Raw genomic sequence first — 23,016 nt, 5'->3', positions numbered from 1 at the left:
TGTTGGCAGAAAATTTGAGAACCTGCTAGCCAACATTTGTTGGCAGAAAATCCGACAACAAATGTTCGATGGAGCATACACACGGTCGGACTTTCCGCCAACATTTGTTGTCAAAAAATCCGATAGTGTGTATGGGTCATTAGAGTCATTTAATGGTCACTGTTAGTGGAAATAATAAACGATTGATATTTTTAGTAACCAAAACTCAGATTTGGCGAGATGTTACTTGACTGAATTAGCCACTGGCTCCTTTCATTGTATTCTAATATAACTTTGAGGGATCTCTGCAAATTCTAAACTCCACCGTCAATCGCCCTAAATTCACAGGTAGATTCTTCAATTATTTTACATTACAGTAAATGACTAAAGTGGATTATGCCAACATTACTTTGGATTGCTTTGTACTGGACAAGGCTGGGGACACACTGTATCTGAACTCCAGTGGAAACACCATTTTGCTGAAAGCTAATGGAATCATGCCAACAAACCAACATGAACAAATCAACTCCCAATCCACAAATTTACCAGGGGGAATCAACAAATCAAAACATGCAAATTTGAATTAGAATTGGTCAATCTGCTTCAATATTCATGAGCCACAGCAGACCAAGCAAGCCTTCAAAGCCTAGTGCAGGCCTAGTTGATTTGGCATCTTCATACATACAGGCACATGCAATACAACTTTGTATTATTTGATTTTCTGATCTGCTGGCAGATCTGTGGTTCCCAAGTCAGTTGATTTATGGTGGGTTACATAATGTATGTGTTTTCTTATAGCTATCAGTGGCTCCAACTTTACCTGTCTAGGTCTATATGGACATAGTTATTTGACATCATATAAAAAGTGTATTGCCTAAATTGTGTATAGTAAGTGAGAGACATTGTGGATATTTTTTTTTTCAAGCATAAACTTTATTTTTTTAGTTTAATATTTAGTCTGGTTAAAAAAAGATGCAAGTTTATATTGTAAAGCGCTGTGTAAACTGTTGGCGCTATATAAATCCTATATAATAATAATAATAATAATAATAATAATAATAATAATAATAATAATAATAATAAGTCCATCTAGTTCAACCAACAAAAGGGAAAAAAATTATGGCATCTTCATACCCATAGTTGGACCAGAAGAAGGCAAAAACCCAGGAAAGCATAATCCAATTTGCTCCAGCAGGGGAAAAAATCTTTCCTGATCCCCCAAGAGGTAATTAGATATTTCCAGGATTAACTTTACTTATAAATATTAGTATCCAGTTATATTATGTACATTTAGAAAATAATCCAGACCTTTTTTTTAAAGCTATCTACTGAGTTCAGCAGAACTATTATTGAGCTTTTTAATAGTATTATGCCTCTTTCCCATAAGGCAAGCAGGCCTAAAAGTACTTGGTTGCCTGCAGGTCTTATACACAATGCTATAATGCCTGGACACCACGCTGGGGCAGGTGCAAGCTAAGCAAAGAAAACAGGTACTTGCGGTTGGCAGATAGGCAGAGTTGTTCAATGACAGTCCAGGTACAAGGCAGGCAAAGTTCAGAGTAGTCAGGGTCCAATTTGTATACTCAAAAGGCAGGTAGAGTTCAGAGAATAGTCGATATCTGATTCCGAGGTCATAAACAGGGGAATCCATACAGCAGAGCAGGACAGACAGACAACGGGCTTGAGCACATATTACACATGTTATCACAAGCATGAGACTGCAGACTTGACTGGCTTAAAGAACCAACTTCCACCAGAGACTGGTTACATCAATCACCTCGCAGGAGGACAGACAGACAAGGAGAATGCGTCATAGCCAAAACCAGGATGCTGGAACCAGCAGATATCAAGGAACAGGAATGCTAAACGCTCCTGACACCAGGAGGATCAACAAAACAATAGGTCAGTGTCACCTTCAGTGGAGAAGCCAGAGCAATCAGATAGAGACATTCACATCACATGCACCCTGTTTCTACATTCTCGGGACGACTTAAAGGCATGTGAAATAACACAAATAGGTTTTATGGTCTCTATAGATGTTAAGGTTGTAGGTTTTTATTATCTCCGTCGTCTAGAGCACATAAAGAAAAGAAAGGAAAACCAGAGAAGGTAAAAAGTAAAAAGTGATAGAGCATCGGGAAAGAAAAAGGATGTAGAAAGAAGAAGAGAGAAGGAAGCGTAGAAATCATAGGAAAGGAAACAAAGGGGGGTTCTCTGGTTGATATGCGGTCTGCAAATTTCTCTGAAGGCCAGAAAAGATCAAATTATAGTAGTCAGAGGAAAGATTGGTTCTTGGAAGAACTCGAGAACTCAATCCAGGGATGCCATATTTACACAAACTTCAAGCCGTGTTCTTGTAGACTAGCCTTCAGTTCCGCTATTCTCATTATGTGATTGAGTTCATCAACCCATTCTCAAATGATGGGCGTTATGAATGATCTCCAGTGTCTGAGAATCAGAGCTTGACCTGTATGCGCTGCTGGTTTACCACTTATGATACGCAATCACTGCAGATAAAATATCACACGTGTACACCATCATTTGTGAAATGTAGAGGTAACAGTGCTTTCATTTTTCAGCAGGTGTCTAGAAATAGGTAGCTTCCATCTGCTTATGCCAATAGACATAAGTTTATGCCCATAGAAAACTCCTATTGAGAATAACAGGAAAAGATGTTGCTGTAATGGGCACTTTGCTACACTTATTGTAACATAGATGCATGGATCAATGGTTCAGCAAGCAGCTGAAGAATTGAACAGGGCCTAAACGTAATCTCATATAATGTGATATAATCTCAGCAGAGTGTGAATTGGGGGCTCTGTGCTGAAGTGTCACCTACCCTGAGACATGAGCGTCTCAAGTTTCTTCTCAGGTTGGAAGTACGGCATCATGTAAGTCAACCATAAACAGAAGGTTCTTTTACTATCAATAGGCAGAGAGGCGTCACCCTTCACCAGGGAGCTATTACAATACCACAAGCCAAGGGGTGTCATGTTGCCAGAGAGGTGATGTTACTGGAGGGATGCCATTCTGCCAGAGGTGCCCTGTGATATCAAGTGCTGCTTTGCCAGATGGTTTTCATATCAGCTGAGGCTGATGCCAATGAATGCCATGTTCACAGCAGAGCGTTGTATTAGCATAGGAAGGTCATGCTGCTAGAGGGGTAAAAATGTACTTGCTTCTGGTTATCCTACCTACAATATTTGCAGATAATTTTAAAGTACAATTTGCTATTGCACATTTTTCTCCAGGCACTGTTTTAAACAACTGTGACATGATAGTCTCCTTACGACATGGTTGCTAATGTGAAACAGGAAATATATTTATTTACAAATGAAAAAAAAAATGTAATTAGAAACTCAATGTAAAAAATGAATTGAACATAAGATATTTGGGAAAAAGCAGATTGAAATGTAATACACTAAGAAATGTAGATTTGGCTGGAGGACAGTCTTAAAAAATCAGGATATATCCATTGGCAAATCTGTATTTGTTCTGTATTGTAATTCATATGATTGGCAGCTGGTCTCCCCTTTATCTGGCCCTCTATACGGTCCAAAAAGTAAGACATCACAAGCTGTCACATCCCGGAAACCTCTGTGTTGGAGGACCGTACTACTTTGATAAATAAAACAATACATTATATCTTCTTCAGTTGGCCTGCTCAGTTACTACATTCATCGCATGGCAGATTGATATCTGTAGTTCATACCATTTATAAAAAAAAATAGTTTTTGTTGTTGTCGCAGTTTGTTCCTTATTGGACCCCGTTTCTTGATATGAGCCCATAGTTGGGTTCACATTACCCTAGTTTTCATATGGACTTTTGTTCACCACTGAATTTTCGGTGAGTCAGCAGGTAATTTACTTGTGGATTTTGTATTGGTATCCACCTTCTTTTAACGTTAATTCATTACATCTGAGTGATCCCAGCTTTTGACTGACAATACCACTGACCAACTTGAAGCGGGCACTGGCCAGTACAAACTTTCAATGAGCTGAGACAGTCTACTAGTAATGATATTGTTCACTGAATTGTTAGATACGTAGACCACATTTTAGGTGATAAGATGTTTTTATAAATAATATCTGGCTGACAGCCCTCGATGCTTGCTTTTTTAAACTGCCATTTTAATTTGCATAATATGTGCATTTCTTAATATAATACGTTCATATATGTTAACGTCCATAGAAACACTAAAGCAGTGATAAAATGTAATTTATACTATGAGACCCCCTTTTTGTAGCTTACGACATTTAATTGTGGTTTACTAATTCTTTAGGTGAAGAAAGAAATTATTGGTTCAAAAACTGAACCTCTTGTGTTGTCTTGGAATCCTCATGTTCTTCCTGGCATAACAACAGGTATATTGCACGTTATTTTAAATTTTTATATTCTATTCTTGTACCGGAAAATGTTTTCTTGCATGTAACAATGCAGTAGTACACTATGGGCTTGATTTACTTAAGGAAAATAGACTGTCCTCTGCAAGTACAGTTGCTCCAAAGCTTAGTAAATGAGGTAAAGCTGCACGTTGTAAAGAGTACCCAATCACATGTAAGGAAAAAAAAAAGGATTTTTGCTTGCACATGATTGGATGGTGAAAGACAGCAAACCTTCTGCTCATTTACTAAGCTCTGGAACTGCACTTGCAGAGGGCAACTGCAGTCTATTATGCCCTTAGTAAATGAACCCCTCAATTCCCTATAGAAGAGCCATGGGGGCATCCTAAAATGTTTTAAACACAGTTTTGAGTTTGAAAGTCATAATTCCAAGATTAAAAGTCGGAATTCTGACTTTCAAACTCAGTATTGTGTTTAAAACTTTTTAGGATGGTCCCAAGGCTCTTTCATAATCTCCTCATTAAGAGCAAAAAGGAATATTTTTATAACATGGTTCAAGGGACAGTAGTGAAAAAAACAATTTTTTAGTAGCAAGAATTGAAGGGATCCATTCTAAAGCTGCTCAAAGCTGAATTCTGACTGGTTGTCGTGGTATGTTGCACCTTCCCTTTATTTTTTTCAATTCACATTCCATAATCTTTACACTAATTCAGTTATTTTTTTACTACTTTGTGTATGCTGAATTTGCACCCAGTGTGATTTTTATTTTTTTATCTTTTGGAAAGTAATTTCCAGTTTAAACATGCCTAGGGAAATTCAGGAAGACTGACCGAAAGAGGGACTTCAGTCCCCTTTAGTTTTGCTCCCCGTTCCCCCAGTGCTACCATCTCTCATGTAGAAATATGCTGTAGGGTTCTGCCAGAACCTGATGCCTTGCAGCACAATGTTGAGTTAAAAAAAAATTAGTAATAAGTAATATCCAAATATGAGAGAGGGAGGGGGAGAAGGCAGGATAAAATCAATATTATTTTAGGGAAGCCCTTTTTGACCTAAAGCCTTAACATACTTTTTCTGGTCTCAGGGAACCCCTGATAATAATTACTATAGCTACAGCTCACATTACATTGGTGTGATGTTCCTTACATTTGTGTTCTTTGGGAAGAATTTCCCACTTATAGGTAGCTAAAAAATGATTAGTGTCATTGGCTGTTTATCTGAGAGGCCCAAGGAACTCCTAGCAAATTCTGGAGGAACCCTACGGTTCTGCAGAAACCTGGTTGAGAAAGACTGATTTAAGATGAAGGTCTGCTTTAAAGCGTAGTTCCACCCAAAAATGGAACTTGCGCTTTTCGTAATCCTCCCCCCTCCGGTGTCACATTTGACACCTTTTAGGGGGGAAGGGGGAGCAGATATCTGTCTAATACAGGTATTTTGCTCCCACTCCCGGGCATAGATAGCCGAGCCACCCACGGGTATCTACGCACCTTCTCCATCCCCCCGCTGTCTTCTGGGAGACACACAGGTCCCAGAAGACAGCAGGGACCGGTGGGATTGCGCAGAGCGAGTCCCTTACTGATTCCCTTACCGAAGGTGGCAGCACCTCCACCCAAGAGCCAAGGGACAGGTCGGCTTCGGGTACCGACATCGCAGGCGCCCTGGACAGGTAAGTGTCCTTATTTTAAAAGTCAGCAGCTGCAGTATTTGTAGCTGATGACTTTAAAAAAAATAAATAAATTAGGCGGAACTCCACTTTAAGTTAACCCAGATTTGCAACACCGTTTATGCTATAGACTTCAAGCTGCAGTCACCAGGATTCATAGCTACTAACGGGCCAATTGAAACAGGTAGTATAACTACCCATGGATGGATCGAAAATTCTCCAGTTCAGCTTGGATTTTAAACCATGTGTGGTCTTGCCTGTTCCACAGAAGTCGAGTATTAGATTGACTTTTGTTGAACTGGCTTGTTGGAAAAATTTTCTTGATCAGCAGGTTGCAGTCAATTGGCTGCAGCTGCTGATCAGTGTATTCTGGCAGTGAAGAGTCCTGCTGTCAGAATATAATGTCCCTAGAGGGGAGGATTCCTCCATCCACCTCATGTGCGTGGCTAGAGGAATCTGTTTTTTTTTTTAGCCCACTAGCTGATCAAAACAAAATGAGTCGTCTAATATTTATGTCACTGGCCATTTGTTATAAAACCAAGATGCATTTGCTTGCCTTAGTAAAGAATGGTTGACTGGGTAAAGGGAAGCTCTGGCTTCACACATAGGTTGGTGCTTTCTTCCTGGTGCTACCAGAATGACCAGCTACTTAGACTGTCTTGCCATTTTGAACATAATACAATTGCATCATAAAAGGTCAACGAAGACATAAGCAAACCTAGCTGAATCATGCATGCATTTGTTTTCATTATTTACATTGTACAGTGCATTGAATTGTTTTTTAATTTTTTAATAAATTTGCAAAGATTTCAAACAAACTTCTTTCACGTTGTCATTATGGGGTATTGTTTGTAGAATTTTGAGGGAAATAATGAATTTAATCCATTTTGGAATAAGGCTGTAACATAGCAAAATGTGGAAAAAAGTGAAGCACTGTGAATACTTTCCGGATGCACTGTATGTCAAAATAAAAGGATCTATTTCAATAAACTGGAGAAAAATTAGTATTATCCACTTTTGGAGTCTTCCATTGTATACCTACCATTCTGACAGCTCTATCTTGGACCTTCCTGTAGGAATATAAACTTTTAATGTAGAGGGGAGAGGGACAAAATCATCATCAGTATTGCTGCCATCCAGTCAGAAACTACAACCCTTAGAGCAACACTTTTACCCCAGAAGAACCCTTAAAATAATTTTCAGGTCTCAGGGGAACTCCTGATGAACCCATTCATTGGGGGCCAGTGGGAACAATGCCCCTTACTTTGGTGTTCAGTGAGAAGAATGCCCTTTTTTACAGTGATGGTAAGAATGGCCCCCTTACAGAGAGCTATAAAGATCATTGGTGTCCTACCACCGGCTCCTTCGAATGGCATTGACTCAGATCTATGTAGGCACCATCAAACTTAATCAACCACAGCTCAAGTAACCCTTAGCCACCTCTAAAAGAACCCTAGGGTTCCACGGAACCCTGGTTGAGAATGGTTGCCTTAGAACCTTGAGACTTGAACTATAACAGATCTGACCATAAAGTTAAATGGGAAATCTGGAAGACCTGGATGTGCTCCATTCAAACTTCCAGATAAGAGTACTTAATGAACAAATCTGCCAAGATAATTGGCCTATGTATGGCCCCTTAAAGAAGAAGTGCACTTTGGTAGTACAAAGCCCCCTATTCCCCCACTTACCCTTCTAAGCAAATTAATGATTGTAAATGCAGACAACAGGTGCAGATTTGCACAGATTTACACACTTCCAACTGCCGGGGGGGGGGGGGGGCAATGCTTCTATGGCACTGCTCATGTATAGATGCCAGCCAAAAAAGAATTACGACTTAACCATCTCCCTCTGCCAAGCGGCCTATGGGACTTTGAACCAATGTGCAATTACTTGACTACACAAATAATACTACCCCATGCTACCGCTAGCATAGTTGTTTGGCCATCTTAAAATACTAATAGTCGACGTGCAAGCATTTGCATTACTGTATTTTTATTTAAAAACTACATTATAGAAGATCTCCACCAAGTACTATATGCGTCTAAACCGGACATATTGCATGATCTTTATTCTGTTATATAAAAAGAAAAAAAAAACTTTAAAATAACTGCCTGTTTATGGGATCCCTACTTCTCTGCCATCCAAAGAATAAAACGCTATACTGTCAGTCATTATAATTTAGCAGATGGGTGAGGAGGGAAAAAAATTCTAGTTGGGTCCTGGGCTTGCAAAGGAAAACAGGTAAAGGTGTTAATTGGTTGTCATTTACTGATTTTATCAGCTTCTCAGCCCATCTGTTCATTTACATATTATCTAGCACAATAACAGCCCATTGAAATTTTTGTATTTAGAACCACAGTTGTTTTTTTTTCATGTATGTATTGTAGTGTTTTGTATGCATTTTTATGAGTTTAGCACTTGTATTTTCTGGAGCAGGAAGAGACTTTCTGTATTTTATGTTGCATTGGTCAAAATTCATATAAAAGCTTGTATTTTACATGCAGAACGATCCATCCTTCTGAAAGGTGTGAACCAGGTGTTTTTTTTTTTTTTTTAAACATTGATGAAATGTGTACCATTGTATGCCATTGAATACAACTATGGGACATACTTAAAAAAAAACTGTGAATATGGCTTCCACAAACATTCACTGGTGAAGAATCAGTCATTGTCATGTTTGTCCTGTTTACAAACCCTGCACCTGGAAGTTTCACCTGCAGTACATATTTGGTGAATGTTAGATTCACAGTTTTATAAATGCGCCCTGGGGTAGCTGTGCACAGTAGCCAATCAGCTTTTAACTTTAGCTTGTTAAAGAGGAATTTCACCCAAAAGTGGAAGCTCCGCTTATCTGCACCTCCGATGTTACATTTGGTATCTTTCGGGAGGGGGGGCAGGGCAGAGCGGGTACCTCTTTTTGACAGGCATCAGACCCCACTTCCAAGAGATCATGTCGCCGCCGGCCCATTCAGGAAAACACAGCGCGCTTCGTACATGTGCAGTAGGGACTCGGCTGTGAAGCCGAAAGGATTCACTGTTGGTATACCTTACAGGCAATGGCGGCGGCAGCACCCGAGAGCCGATGGAAACATCGGCTGGGGTGCCGACATCACTGAATTCCAGGATAGGCAAGAGTCCTAATATAAAAAGTCATCAGCTACAGTATGTGTAGCTGCTGACTTTCCATTTTTTGCTGGGGGAGGGGGGGGGGGGGCAGAACTCCGCTTTAATTAATTTTTTACAATAAAACACAGAGGCTGATTGGTTTCTATGCCAAGCTGCACCAGATTTTGCACGCTCAAGTTTTAATAAAACCCCCCCTAAGTGTCTCCACAAGTGTCCACATTGAAAAAGTCCCCTTTATTCATGTTACCTTGACAATAAAAATAATGAATTTCCATTTAGTTTTGTCCAGTTTTCTACAACAAATGGAGAGAGAGATAGACAGTAATAAAATCTAATAGAGGTTCTAACTCTAGCCTTTCTCAACAATGATACTGTGCAACACTAGGGTTCCTCCAGAGGTTGCTAGGGGTTCCTTGAGCCATGAGAAACTTCTGCCTCTCAGATGAGTCCCCACTGGCAGAAATGATTTTTTTTAGCTATGTGTAAGGTAGGATTCTTCCTTGTGAGTAGAAATATGAGGAGCATCCTTCCCAGTGACCATCACACTAATGTACCAAGATCTGTAGATATAGTAATTACTAGTAGGGGTTCCCTGAGCCTGTAAAGCAGGGATATGCAATTAGCGGACCTCCAGCTGTTGCAAAACTACAAGTCCCATCATGCCTCTGCCTCTGGGTGTCATGCTTGTGGCTGTCAGAGTCTTGCTATGCCTCATGGGATTTGTTGTTCTGCAACAGCTGGAGGCCCACTAATTGCATATCCCTGCTGTAAAGTAATTCAAGGGTTCCTCCTTGTGTAAAAGGTTGGGAAAGGCTGCTCTACTCTAAATCTAAAACTTAAAACTGCTCAATATAATTCGGGGCCCATCCCCATATCTGTACTGATAAAAAGCCACACATTTTTAAGATATGTTGTAAATGAATTAAAAAATGCATTGGAGGGCACATTTTTACATTATAAAGAGTAGAGAATGGTTAGAGCCCCTATCAGTTTTTTTTTGTTGCTGTCTATGTCCCCAATGGGGAAATTGCACTTACATGCATTTTAAAACTAATTTAAAGTGGTATTAAACCCCCAAAAGTCATTTATTATATTGCAGATTACAAATTCTCAGATGTGATGGCTGCATTTGTTTTCTTTTTTTTTTAGGCTTTGTTTCCTTTATTTTCACTTGGTGATCCTGTTAGCAAGCCTGTTGTTTTCCAAAAGAAAAAAAAAATTGTCCTGCCGATGTATCAGTTAGAGCAAGGATCTCAAAACGTTCTAAACAAAGGGGTAGTTTACTGTCCAGACTGTGGCCAGTGGGAGTAAATCATGCACCGTCATTGGTTTTAATGGGAGGAATAGTGCCCAATCCTTGGTGTCAGTTGGAACAGTGGTGCCCCACTGTTGGTATCACTGGGAGGATTAGTGCACCACTGTTGGTATCACTGGGAGGAATAGTGCCAATCTGTTAGTCCACCTAAATCTACTAGTCCATCTAACACTCCCCTCCCCTCAGATTAATAATGCTGCTGTGCTAAGGTAACTCTGTTTCTCCTTCATCCAGAGTGGGCGCACTCTAATACAGAAAGTGTGTTACTGGCCAGATCACCAGGTGAAAACAGAGGGAGAAAGCATAAAAAAAAGAAAACGAATGCAGCCACTACATCTAATGATTGGTAAGCGTTTATATGATATACTTCTTTGGTTTTGGGTTTAATATCACTTTAAAATATATCTGCAAAAGCATGGCCTTTTTAGGCATAGATGTGGGACAGGGTTCCAGATCATTTAGAACAGCCCTACCAAAAGATTGGGGGTGGCCCTTTCCTGTTCCAATATGATTGTGTACCAGTGTATAAACAAGGTATATAAAGACATGGATGAGTTTGGAGATGAAGAACTTGACTGGCCTGACCTCAACCCGATAGTTTGGGATGAATTTGAGCGGAAACTGTGAGCCAGACTTTCTTGTCCACATCAGTGCCTGACCTCACAAATGTGTTTTTGGAAGAATGGTCAAACATTCCCATAGACACACTCCTAAACCTTGTGGACAGCTTTCCCAGAAGAGCTGAAGCTGTTATAGCTGCAAAGGGGTGGGCTAACTCAATATTGAACCCTACGGACTAAAGCCTCGTACACACGATCGAATTGTTGGCCAACAAAACTGTGGAATTTTGTCCTAAAGCCCCATACACACTATCAGTTTTTCCTTCAGATTTACCAAAACCATATAATATGAGGTCAAACCTTAGGAGTTTCAATTTGTATGCAATCAGGCAGGCTGGTAAACCTGAAGGAAAAATTCAGCAGAAAAACTGATAGTGTGTATGGGGCTTAAGGGTGTTGGCTCAAACTTGTCTTGCATACACATGGCCACACAATTGTTGGCCAACAATTACGAACGTAGTGACGTACTAGACGTACTACGTGGTTTTTCAGCTCTTTAGCACCACCCTTTGGGCTTCTTTTGCTAATTTTGTGTTACTCAAGTTTGGTGAGTGTTGATTTGTGCTTTTCTTTTCACAGTTTTTATTTAGCGATTTTCATTTCACGCTTTTCAGTTCGTTTCTGAACGGCCGTTCGTCAACCAGACATGTAGCAGAATCGGAGGAGATAACGTGTTATTTATTATTAGCCTTGGAGTTTTTGCTTTGACATTATTTTTTTGGTTGAATAATGATTTGATTGGGTATATTTTCTATATTTCTGGATGCATAGAATGTACTTTTTGGTTAAGTTCTATTGGCACCTAGCATGTCTAATTTTATTTGTTTTCTTTTTTAATGCATGATAAAAAAAATGTGGAGAATAATACTTGGCTATGTGTTTTACTTCAAATGACAGTTTGGGAGTAGGCAGTTACACAAAAAAAAAATACAATGTAAAATTGACAAGGGACACCAACATAGTTGTATCTTTGATCTTAAAAACTACAGGATAATGATGTTGTGGTAACTTGTGCAAATAATAAAAAAAAAATCATTAATAATATTATTCTTGATATCACTAGAAAAAAAAAGCCTTTGAAAATTTGTTTGCAATAACTCCATCAGTATCACCAGCAAAGCAGCTTCATTATTATCCCATTAAAGAAGAAGAGATTTCATAATTAGACACTTTTACGAATGTTAATTCTTTATTACGAGCACTAGATACAAGACCGACCACTTCCGGCTCATCCTTGCTTCCGAGCATGCGTGTTTGAACTTAGGACTCTTTGTCCGACAGACTTGTGTACACACGCTCGGAAAATCCAACAACAGACATTTGTTGGCATAAAATTTGAAAACCTGCTAGCCAACATTTGTTGGCGGAAAGTCCGACAACAATTGTCCAATGGAGCATACACACGGTCGGATTTTCCGCAAAGCCTGACATCCAACATTTCCCGATGGAAAGTCCGATCTCGTGTACAAGGCTTTAGACTAGGGTGCCATTAAAGTTCATGTGCGTGTAAAGGCAGGCATCCCAATACTTTTTCTAGTATAGGGTATGTTTATATAACGTGTGTAGCAGACTTTTGGTAGGGCTGTTCTAAATGATCTGGAACCCATACCCACATCTACGCCCAAAAAGGCCATGCTTTTTCAGATGCAGATGGGTGGGCCAACTCAGTATTGAACCCTATAGACTAAAGCCCCATACACACGATCAAAAATTCTACCAGCAAAAGTCGGATGTGAGCTTTTGGTTGGAAATTCCGACCATGTGTATGCTCCATCGAACTTTTACTGGCAGAATTCCAACCAGCAAAAGATTGAGAGCAGGTTCTCTATTTTACAGTCGGAAAAAGTTCCGATTGGAAATTCCGGTCGTCTGTACAAATTCCGACGTGCAAAATTCCTACGCATGCTTGGAAACAATTCGACACATGCTCGGAAGCATTGAACTTAATTTTCTCGGCTTGTTGTAGTGTTGTACGTCACCGCGTTCTTGATGGTAGAAAGTTCAGAGAACTTTTGTGTGACCGTGTGTATGCAAGCCAGGCTTGAGCGTAATTCCATCGGAAAAACCATCCAAGTTTTTGCTGACGGAAAATCCGCTCGTGTGTAGGGGGCATGAGACTGGGATGCTGTTAAAGTTCATGTGCCTCCCAATACTTTTGGTAATATAGTGTAGATGTGCCAATAGTATTATGATTATAGAAATTGGCCAATTTCCGGAAACAGACAAGGTTCTCACAATCCCTAGGAATGATTAAAAAAAAATGGAGAAGGAAAGAGACAAAGCACTTGCCGAAATAATGGGATTTTTATGGAGATGGTATGTCTGTTATAGAGGTGAGCACCAAAGATAGCAATTCATTAAAAAGGTATACATTTATTAAGTAGTCTCAAAAATAAAATAAAAAGAGGAAGCAGCCAAAATACATAATGTAGACCATAAATTGTAGATGTATGAAATCAGATCAGGTACGTAGATGTGCAGAAGTAGACAACATGTTTCGCAAAATGCTTCATCTGGGCACTATATACATCTATGATTTTGTCTGGTCATTTTCAATAGAAAATGTGACGCGACCTCAAAGTACACCTATCCCGATACACACGAATTCATCTGGGCACTATATGCCTCTATGATTTCATCTGGTAATTTTTAAATAAAAAATGCGTCGCGACCTCAATGTACACCCATCCCGATACACAGTAATTGGAACTCCATACCGAAGGAAGCCGGATCTAAACGGTATAGCCAGTGAGAAAACTGGATCGTGATTATTGCAGAGATCGCGTGTGATAAACAATCTGATACGTTAAGTCAGATGTTCCAAAAACATGCCTAAGTGACCAGATCCTGGCAATGATGTGTAGCGCTCTGCACGCCAGCAACAAGATGCATGTGACACATTTTTGGAACGTCTGACTTAACGTATCAGATTGTTTATCACAGACGATCTCGGCAATAATCACGATACAGTTTTCCCACCGGCCATACCGTTTGGATCTGACTTCCATCTGTATTAAGTTCCAATTAGTGTGTATCAGGATGGGTGTACTTTGAGGTCGTGCCGCATTTTCTATTGAAAAATGACCAGATGAAATCATAGATGTATATAGTGACCTGATGAAGCGTTTTGCGAAACATGTTGGCTACTTCTGCAAATCTACGTACCTGATCTGATTTTTTACATCTACGATTTATGGTCTAAATGATATATTTTGGCTGCTTCTTATTTTATTTTTTGATATTACTTAATAAATTTATACCTTTTTAATGAATTGCTGTCTTTGGTGCTCACCTCTATAACAGACATACCAACTCCATAAAAATCCCATTATTTCGGCAAGAGCTTTGTCTCTTTCCTTCTCCATTTTTTTTTCCGTGTGCCAACAGTATTAGATATCAGATTTAGAGGATTGCTATGATTACATGATTTGTTTGCGGTAGTTACAAGCAATAACATTCAAAGTAAATTCATAGAACAAGTGGGCCACGATCTGGATTCATGTGCAATAGGATATCATTTTTATACGACTTCCTTTGGCTTATTAAAATGTCACAACAAATTCTCTTTAGGAATGGCGTGACTATTGACCTTCTGCTTCCATCCGTATATTGAAAATAGTGCTTTATAAACTATTTTGTTTGTTTCGTTAAGGCTAAGAATGACGGGGCAAATATATCAATTTTTTTTGTGTGTGCATTTTTTATTTTTTCATTTGACTTTCATTATTAGTCATTCCTATCTTGACATCCCTATAGTATTATACTGTGAACCAATGTTTTTATAGTAGGCAATATACAACGTATGTGCATGCATATATGTGTGCGTTTATATATACTGCATATGAGAGAAGACTTAAATAGGTTTGTGACTTCAGTAAATAAACTTTGAGCAGGGTTCAATTTTACTGACATATGCGCCTGGCACCCCGTGATTGCATGGCACTCGTATTGTTTCAGGCGGTCTACTATAGATGTGCAACTGAGCTACTGCCAAAATGATTAGACTGGATTCAATTTGTAACCCCACTCCATTGAATAACCCCTATCCAGCTTCTCCTCTCCTTATTACAGAACCTCTCCTCCTTTTATTCCAGGCTTCCCTGCCTCCATTGCTTGGCATATTACAATAAAACCTATAATAAAACGTGTTACCCTGAGCTTTACTGTGAGTGTCGCTGGTAACGCTCCTCTCTGATCTGCATCTAATTGGTTTGTAACCGATTTTCAAGGAGATTAATGACAGACACCAAATGCCACAAAATGAAACCACGCCAAACAGAAGTGCACAATGAAAAGCTGCAATTCCTTTCAACAGTCTATTGAAAAAAATACACAAAGACGCCACAATTGGCTTATGACATAAATAAAGCTAACCCCCATTGTGTTATCTATTATTAATTCCACTAAAATAATTTGTCTGTCACATATAAAAAAAAAAAGTTACGAGAAAAAGCACCCCAGCAAAAAACGCATTGATAAAAGGGACGCTATCTGAGGACGAGTGTAACTTTATATTCTGGAACTATTTTAGTTATCATTTTGTACGGTAAGGATGTCATTTTATAAGGACTGTGTAAATATCAGTAAAGCTGTACGTAACTTAGGGGTATTAAAGTACCCCCTTACAATAAACTTATAAAAAAAGTCCCCATAATATCATAGCAGACATGGTAAAATTATCATTTTATTCTGTGTTTACCCCCTTCCTGACCAGAGCACTTTTTGCGATACGGCACTGCGTCGCTTTAATTGCGCGGTTGTGCGACGTTGCACCCATACAAAATTGACATCTTTTTTTCCCCACAAATAGAGCTTTCTTTTGGTGGTATTTGATCACCTCTGCGTTTTTCATTTTTTGCGCTATAAACAAAAAAAGAGCAACACATTTTGAAAAAAAAAAACAACAATATTTTTAATTTTTGCTATATAATAAATATCCCCCCAAAATATATCCAAAAACAAAATTCTTTCTCTGTTTAGGCTGATTCATATTCTTCTACATATTTTTGGTAGAAAAAATCGCAATAAGCGAATATTGATTGGTTTGCGCAAAGGTTAAGCGTCTACAAAATAGGGGATAGATTTATGGCATTTTTATTATTATTATTTCTTTATTAGTAATTTGCGATTTTAATCATGACTGTGACATTATGACGGACACATTGGACACTTTTGACACTATTTTGGGACCATTGTCATTTATACAGCGATCGGTGCTATAAAAAAATGCACTGATTACTGTGTAAATGACACTGGCAGCGAAGGGGTTAAACACTAGGGGGCAATCAAGGGGTTAAGTGTGTCCTAGGGAGTGATTCTAACTGTGGGGGGGGGGGGGTGGGCTCACTACAACATGACAGAGATCACTGCTCTCGATGGCAGAGAGCAGTAGATCCCTGTCATGTTGCTAGGCAGAACAGGGAAATGCCTGGTTTACATAGGCATCTCCCCTTTCTGCCTCTCCGTGACATGATCACTGGCCCCCCAGTGGAATTGAGTTTGCAGGACCCACAGGTGTGGTCACGGAGTGTGCGGCAGGCACATGTGCCCACAATGCCACGATTTAAAGGCGGGCGTACCTGCACGCCCATTTGCCCAGCGGTGCCATTGTGCCGACGGACATCGCCGTGCGCTGGTCGGCAGGGGGTTAAAGTGTTACTAAACTGACAACAGTAAAATCAGTCTATATATGCAGTAAAACATGCTTGTTATACTCACTGTGGAGCCTAAGGGGTTAATCCTCTGCATTGTGTAAAAAGGCTGTTTGATCCTGTCTTCTCTGATCCTCCCCTTCTTCCACTGTCCCCTGATAATTTACTGATCACACAGATTCTATGAAGTCAGGCTGCACATGCTCAGTTTGGTGTCTGTTGCTAGATAGTTTTTGTTTTTCTTGGGAGAGTGCATGTGATCAGCACAGGGCCAATCAGCACTGTCCAGACAGAGAGTCAAAGGTCCTGCAGTCTTATAGGACAGTCAGAAAACCTCTCCTACAAGCTTTAACCAGTGCTTGGCTGGACACTGATAAAAGTCACAAGACTGCTATATACTGCTGAGGAGAAAAGGTATTTAGCAGTTTATATTTACTAAAATAATTGCATTTCCATGTTCTGTGTACTGTGGGAGACCAGGTATAGTGAATTCAGGGTCCTGGGTTCAGTAACACTTGAAAGTGTTACTAAACCCACAGCAGTAAAATCAGTCTGTATGTGCAGAATAGCATGCTTGTTATACTCACTGTGGAACTTAAGGAGTTATTCCTCTGCATTGTATAAAAAGGATCTTCGAACCTGAATGGACAGATCCTCCTCCTGCAGGGTCACTCTGTGCAAGGCCAGATAAGACACAGTCAGAGCAGTCCTCCTGCACATGCTCAGTTTGGTCTCTATTGCTGGAGAGAACATTTCCTGGTTGATCAGAGCCAGCCAGGTCACATGATCTTGACATCATACATTTGGGCATGTATACAGATCATAAATGACAGCCCAGTCCCTCCTTCCTCTTCCATGCTCAGTAACTAAAAAAGAACACAGTGGGTGGGATGTCTTGATTGATGGATGATCTGCCTCCCATAACAGCATGAGGACACAGGCTATAGTGGAAATCTCCTCCTACCTGAACACTCAGCGCTCAGACAAACCCTGCAGTTTATCACGGGACCATGGTATACGGATCAGCCAAAAAGGTATATAGTGCCAGTATTTTACAGTAAAAAGAAGATTTTTAAGCTGTGGGCACTGTGGGGGGCGGGATGAACCATTTTCATATTTATGGGTTTTCGTAACACTTTAAGGTTGTTAATGGGTAGCAGAAATATTCAATATTCCATACACAAGGAAGTATATTTACAAAAGGTGCAAAGCCTAGTGTTAGCAAATAAGGTGAAGATGTGTTCACTTTGAATGCCCAATCACGTGTAAGGGGAAGTAACAAAAACACAGGATTCGTGCTTGCACACGATTGGTTAAAATGAAAGTGACTGTAAACTATCACCTTGTAAAACAACCCATTCAGTTTAAAATAGAAATGAAATGCAAAACATGTTTGTATAGATATAAAAAAAAATTGTACTTACATTTTTCCCTTTTTTTTTATAAGCGATCACATTCCCTCAGCTGCATAAGAGCTGGAGGGAGGAGAAACAGCAGCACACTGAGCTTTCTAGTGATTGGCTGTGCGGTGAGGGCCTGTCAGGACAACTCTGATCATCGGAGGGGAGCAGGCTGATTTCCCAGCATAGCTAGAGAACTGACCACAGGGTGCTCAACTGCTTAATGTGGTCAATTTTTAATATAAAAATCAGATTCCTGTGAATGAATGACACAGATGTTTGCACAGTCATTCTGTTTTCATAATGTGACAGTGGGTGCGGAGAGAGGATCCCCATAACTGACCACAGTGTGCTCTTCGGCTTAGTGTGGTCAGTTTTTATTAGGAAAGCAAGGGGACTGGCAGGAACACCAGGGATTTTACACAAAGATACTAGCTGCATGACTGTCCCCAGTTAAAGACAATAATGAGGCCAGACAGCTAGCGTTTTAGAAAGAGGTCAATGCTCTTAGTGCCCCTTTTTTTCTTTGTGCCAGTTTATTGGAGGGGATTTCCACGTGAAGCACAAGGACATAAAGCAGTTTAAAATAATTTAAAAACATACCTTAACCACTTGCTTACTGGGCACTTAAACCCCCCCTCCCCTCCTATCCAGACCAATTTTCAGCTTTCAGTGCTGATGCAGTTTGAATGACAATTGCGCGGTCATACAACACTGTAATTAAATTTTTTCCCCCAAATAGAGCTTTCTTTTGGTGGTATTTTCTCACCTGTGCGATTTTTATATATTGTTAAAAAAATGTAAAAAGACCGATTTTTTTAAACAAATTATTTTTAATTGTTTTATTTTGTTATAAAATTTTAAAACGGGTAATTTTTGTCCATCATCGATGTACGCTGATGAGGCAGCACTGATGCGCACCGATAGGTGGCAGTGATGGGCACTGATGGGTGGCAGTGATGGGCACTGATGGGTTACACTGATAGGCAGCACTTCTAGGTGGCACTGATTGGCACCACTGGTGGGTATTGATAGGTGGCACTTGTGGGCACTTTCAGATGGCATAAATGGGGCATAATTGCCTTTTCCATTTTGGGACTGATGTCCCTTTAAGATGATCCGGTGATCGGCTCTTTTTTTCTCCTCCGCTGTCAGAGTGAGGAGAAAAAAAAGCGATCACGAGATTTTGTTTTGATCATGTGATCAGCTGGCTGGCAGCTGATCACATGGTAAGGGGTCGGGATCGGTGCCATTGCTTAGTAATCTGTGGCTTATTGGTTAAAGTTGTGCCTTGCAGCACTGGGGTTCTTGGTTTAAATTCCAACCAGGACACCAACTGTATGAAGTTGCATGTTCTCGGTGTGCTTGTGCAGGATTATTCCCATACTGCAAGACATTCTGGTAGGTAAATAGGCCCCAGTAAAAGCATGGAAGGTAGAGATTGTACGCTCCCTGTGGGCAGGGACTTATGTGAATGTAAAAAATTGTTAGCGATATATAAATATTTGAAATAAATAATTTGCAGTGGAACATAAATTTTGATTAACTGCAGAGTGAAAAGCTGTCAGCATCTCTTTCTGGCTGTGTGCTCTATGGATATTCCCCCACAGGTTCTGTCCTAGTGACACCCTGCTAGATGCGGTGTGACTGGTATGAACAGTGTAAGGCAGGGGTAGGCAACCTCGGCCCTCCAGCTGTGGTAAAACTACTAATCCCATCATGCCTCTGCCTCTAGGAGTCATGCCTGTGATTGTCAGGGTCTTGCATAGTCTCATGGGACTTTTAGTTTCAAAACAGCTGGAGGGCTGAGGATGCCTACCCCTGGTGTAAGGGGACATGGCCCATTACAGGAACCTGACTCTGCCATGTGTGTCTCCATTGGAAAGGCTTCTACTTTCTTCCAGTTTTAGTTGGGAGGGGGTCAGAAAAGCTTGACAAAGGTTGTGGGGCTCCTGACACGTAGTAGCCTGCTCACATCACCTCGCTGGTTTGACAGTTAGCCAATGACACTTGCGGCCATAGGTGCCACCTGCCTGCCCACTTGCTCTGAGGCTGCCATTTTCACATTTACTGCTGCTACATGATTGGCTTTGGCCTATGATGCCATGTGATGAACCTCCCAGGCTTAACCGGTGCAATGTGATGATCCTTCCAGGCTTAACCAATGCCATGTGATAATCCTTCCAGGCTTAACTGATGCTATGTGATGATCCTCCCAGGCTTAACCGATACCATGTGACGATCCTCCCAGGCTTAACCAATGCCATGTGATGATCCTCCCAGGCTTAACCGATTCCATGAGATGATCCTCCCAGGCTTAACTGATACCATGTGATGATCCTCTCAGGCTTAACCAATGCTATCTGATGATCCTCCCAGGATTATTCAATACCATGTGATGATCCTCCCAGGCTTAACCGATACCATGTGATGATCCAACCAGGCTTAACTGATGTCATGTGATGATCCTCCCAGGCTTAACCAATGTCATGTGATGATCCTCCCAGGCTTAACTGATGTCATGTGATGATCCTCCCAGGCTTAACTGATGTCATGTGATGATCCTCCCAGGCTTAACCAATGTCATGTGATGATCCTCCCAGGCTTAACCAATGCCATGTGATGATCCTCCCAGGCTTAACTGATGTCTTGTGATGAACCTCCCAGGCTTAACCAATGTCATGTGATGATCCTCCCAGGCTTAACTGATACCATGTGATGATCCTCCCAGGCTCAACTGATGTCATGTGATGATCCTCCCAGGCTTAACCAATGTCATGTGATCATCCTCCCAGGCATAAATGATGTCATGTGATGATCCTCCCAAGCTTAACCGATGCCATGTTATGATCCTCCCAGGCTTAACCGATGAAATGTGATGATCCTTCTAGGTTTAACCAAGTGCTTTTTTTTGTAAGTGCAAAATATTCCCAGTGGGGACACAGGCAGAAATTAAAACATGGCAAAAGGTCTAGCCCTTCCCTTCTTTATACAAAAAAAATGATCCTTCCAGGCTTAACCAATGCCATGTGATGATCCTTCCAGGCTTAACTGATGCTATGTGATGATCCTCCCAGGCTTAACCGATACCATGTGACGATCCTCCCAGGCTTAACCAATGCCATGTGATGATCCTCCCAGGCTTAACCGATTCCATGAGATGATCCTCCCAGGCTTAACCAATGCTGTCTGATGATCCTCCCAGGATTATTCAATACCATGTGATGCTCCTCCCAGGCTTAACCGATACCATGTGATGATCCAACCAGGCTTAACCAATGTCATGTGATGATCCTCCCAGGCTTAACTGATGTCATGTGATGATCCTCCCAGGCTTAACTGATGTCATGTGATGATCCTCCCAGGCTTAACCAATGTCATGTGATGTTCCTCCCAGGCTTAACCAATGCCATGTGATGATCCTCCCAGGCTTAACTGATGTCTTGTGATGAACCTCCCAGGCTTAACCAATGTCATGTGATGATCCTCCCAGGCTTAACCGATACCATGTGATGATCCTCCCAGGCTTAACTGATGTCATGTGATGATCCTCCCAAGCTTAACCGATGCCATGTGATGATCCTCCCAGGCTTAACCGATGAAATGTGATGATCCTTCTAGGTTTAACCAAGTTTTTTTTTTTTGTAAGTGCAAAATATTCCCAGTGGGGACACAGGAAGAAATTAAAACATGACAAAAGGTCTAGCCCTTCCCTTCTTTATACAAAAAAAAAAAAACTTGTGTTGGGAGGTATGTTTTTAAGAGATTCGGAGACACCTGATCACAGATCGGTGTAAAGAGCAAATCACATTGGCTCTTTACCATGTGAAAAACGTTTTTTTTTGTTTTATTTAATTTTTATTTTGTTTGTTTAGCAAAAAATAAAAACCCAGTGGTGATTAAATCCCACCAAAAGAAAGCTCTATCTGTCTCAAAAAATGATAAAAACTTTGAGTACAGCGTTGCATGACCACGCAAATTGTCATTCAAAGTGTGACAGCGCTGAAATATAAAAATTGGCCTGGGCGGGAAAGGGGTAAAAGTGCCCAGTAGGCAAGTGGTTAACTGGAAGTCTGCATAATTCTGCATAAGTAAAAAGTATTAGTGGTTAACTGAGCTGCAGAGAAGCTTGTAATTTATCTCTGCATGCTTTCCTACTGCTGTTCTATACTCAAGTGTCCAGCTATGGTCAGATAGCGGGAGAGATTAAAGAAAAACTTTCTGATATGTTGCAGCGGTGACCCACTTATACTTTATTATAAACCCAGTCATGCCCCCTGGTTTCTATCAGACGTGATAGACAATCCCAGTGGTTTTTAAAACCTCATCTATTGAATTAAGTAAAAAAAAAAAAAAAAAAAAAAAAGGTTAATTTTGCTCCACATTTTCTTCTTTTAATAGTAACCTATTATACTGCTGTGTAAGAGCTAATTGTGAAACATGCAAGGACAGCAGGACTTATATTTTTCATGAAACTCTTGCTTTTATGGCACACATAAACCTGACCTTTTGCACTTTTATTTGATTTTGATGTCCAGTGATAATTCCCTTTAGAGTCTTGAAAGTGATGAAGTGACAGCACTGGCATCAGAAAACAGAGTGTACCTCTGCGCCTCTGCTCTACAAGTCTTGGGGGAGTGAATTGCTACCCTGACATATGATGTTGAGGTGTGCTAGGTGTTGTGCTGTCAGTAGAGCTACACACTGCCTTATTTTTTTTTATTCCTTTTAATCCTTTATTTACCATTTTCTATATAAGGGAGGACAATACAGGAGAATAAAAGAACTGGCACCCACCAGTGACACAGTATAGTCAAGTTCAAGTCATTATTGGCAAACATGTCTTGCAGGAAATGTATTGTCACATAACATGTAACTGTCCTCCCTGCATGTCTAATATTTGTTGCCTCTACATTACGGA

The 23,016-nt window shown here is 40.4% G+C and overlaps 1 long non-coding RNA gene across 5 annotated transcripts in view; it reads left to right on the top strand.

Moving 5' to 3' along the window:
• The window catches only part of LOC143963318 (uncharacterized), a 159,163-nt gene that overhangs the window by 56,096 nt on the left and 80,051 nt on the right, over positions 1-23,016 (top strand). For 4 of the 5 annotated variants that reach the window (XR_013270940.1, XR_013270939.1, XR_013270938.1 and 1 more), the window contains exons 6-7: positions 4,263-4,344; positions 10,659-10,770. This is a non-coding gene — a long non-coding RNA (uncharacterized LOC143963318). The remainder of the gene's footprint in view (positions 1-4,262; positions 4,345-10,658; positions 10,771-23,016) is intronic. The other variant, XR_013270942.1, reaches the window with a different exon arrangement.

The sequence above is a fragment of the Lithobates pipiens genome, unplaced genomic scaffold, assembly GCF_037356315.1.
Source record: "Lithobates pipiens isolate NorthernLeopardFrog02 unplaced genomic scaffold, aLitPip1_a1.2 Scaffold_8, whole genome shotgun sequence".
NCBI classification, from domain to species: domain Eukaryota; kingdom Metazoa; phylum Chordata; class Amphibia; order Anura; family Ranidae; genus Lithobates; species Lithobates pipiens.
Note: the sequence above shows the minus strand (reverse complement) of the source record. Positions and strands in the feature narration are given on the sequence as shown.